This window comes from Piliocolobus tephrosceles, unplaced genomic scaffold (genome assembly GCF_002776525.5).
Source record: "Piliocolobus tephrosceles isolate RC106 unplaced genomic scaffold, ASM277652v3 unscaffolded_40534, whole genome shotgun sequence".
NCBI classification, from domain to species: domain Eukaryota; kingdom Metazoa; phylum Chordata; class Mammalia; order Primates; family Cercopithecidae; genus Piliocolobus; species Piliocolobus tephrosceles.
This window is the reverse complement of record NW_022324904.1, coordinates 211-2,392: the sequence shown is the minus strand read 5'-3', so window position 1 is coordinate 2,392 and position 2,182 is coordinate 211. Positions and strand designations below refer to the sequence as shown.

General features: G+C 43.0%; 1 pseudogene; it reads left to right on the top strand.

Moving 5' to 3' along the window:
• Nucleotides 1-1,379: 1,379 nt before the first annotated feature.
• Nucleotides 1,380-1,521, top strand: LOC113223278 (annotated as a pseudogene).
• The last annotated feature ends 661 nt before the right edge of the window (nt 1,522-2,182 follow it).

Below are 2,182 nucleotides of genomic sequence, written 5' to 3'. Positions count from 1 at the left end.
TTTTTTTTTGAGATGGAGTCTTGCTCTGTCTCCAGGCTGGAGTGCGGTGATGCAATCTTGGCTCATTGTAACCTCCACCTCTCGGGTTCAAGCTATTCCCCTGCCTCAGCCTCCCAAGTAGCTGGGACCACAGGCGCGCACCCCCACGCCTGGCTAATTTTTTGTATTTTAGTAGAGACAGGGTTTCACCATGTTGGCCAGGATGGTCTCAATCTCCTGACCTCGCAATCTGCCTACCTCAGCTTCCTAAAGTGCCAAGATTGCAGGCGTGAGCTACTGCACCTAGCCAATTATTCTTAAAAATCAATTAGTTTAAATATGTTTATATAATACTAAGGAGTTATAAACTCAAATTCAATGCCTAATTTATTTCATTTTCTATAAAAAAACAACATTTTAGCCAAAATACTCTTAAATAATGGCATGTAATCTAGTGGATTATGTAACGGTTTTCCCAATTATCAAAAATATCAGCCGGGCGCGGTGGCTCAAGCCTGTAATCCCAGCACTTTGGGAGGCCGAGACAGGCGGATCACAAGGTCAGGAGATCGAGGCCATCCTGGCGAACACGGTGAAACCCCGTCTCTACTAAAAAATACAAAAAAGTAGCCGGGTGAGGTGGCGGGCGCCTGTGGTCCCAGCTACTCGGGAGGCTGAGGCAGGAGAATGGCGGGAACCCGGGAGGCGGAGCTTGCAGTGAGCTGAGATCCGGCCACTGCACTCCAGCCTGGGCGACAGAGCGAGACTCCGTCTCAAAAAAAAAAATATCTGCCCTTTCTCAGCAAAACTTAAATATCAAATCTACCTTCTAGAATTGCATATGAACCAATTAAATGAAAAAACTAAGTTTAATCTCTCTATATATTCTACACGTGTATGACTTAACAACTCATCATGAAAATACATGCGACCAACAAGTATTATTATTATTATTTTTGAGACAAGGTCTCACTCTCGCCCTGGCTGGAGTGCAGTGGTACGATCATGGCTCATTGCAGCCTCAAACTCCTGGGCTCAAGTGATCCTCCTGCCTCAGTCAGCAATTAATTTTATAAAATAAATCTCTAAACAGAAACTGGTGATGTACCAAGAAACTGAATAATGGCAATGTAGTAATTTGGAACACAGATGCTGCTACAGGTCAGGGCTTTCATCCTATCCTGCTATAAAAGTCATACTGCTTTCTAAGAAATCTTTTTTACTTTTAAATAATATACATATTGCTTGATTTAGATACCCAATCAAAACACACTCTTGCCAAATATGAAATTTAATTTGTATACATATGGAATAAAGATAAATAGAAAATCAGCGTGGCTAATATATGTAATAGTTGCATGTAGCTGACCAAAGCATTCACATATAGGGCCTAAACATTTACCACTTCTTGGTCTTTTGGCTAAAGTCAGGTGTAGTATCTGTTCCAAGATTTCTGGAGCAGGGAGATGGAACAGAAGCTCACTTGGACCACTCCATGTATTAACTGGGTATTGCAGTACCTCTATGAACGGTGCACCAAGAAAACAAAAACCAAAACCATTTCATGCCTCTTAGCTGAGCTAAGGAAATGCATTATATGACTGTGTCCATAAACGTGACTCTTGGCCAAGAAGATTCCTTCACAGAGTTAACTTTCCTTTTCTTGCTGATGACCCTTGTATCACTGAGCCTCTGCTTACAGAGGAAAGAAGAAGAAGAAAAAAAAAAAAAGCAGTTGCCTGGGAGTGGTGGCTCACACCTGTAATCCCAGCACTTTGGGAGGCCGAGAAGGGCGGATCATCTGAGGTCAGGGGTTCGAGACCAGCCTGGCCAATATGGTGAAAACTTGTCTCTACTAAAAATACAAAAATTAGCTGGGTGTGGTGGTACATGCCTGTAATCCCAGCTACTCAGGAGGCTGAGGCAGGAGAATCACTTGAACCCAGGAGGCGGAGGTTGCAGTGAGCTGAGATCATGCCACTGCACTCCAGCCTGGGTGACAGAGCAAGACTCTGTCTCGAAAACACAAATAAACAAACAAAAGAAAAAAAAAAAAGCAGGGTCTGAATGCAGCCCTGTTAAGCAATGCTACCAGTATACTTCACTTTGTTTTAGTCCTGGCTGCTGCAAGCTACGAACAACTAACGTGAAATCCTCAGAATGGAAGGAAATATAAAAAACCAAACGCTGGAACACCAAAGAA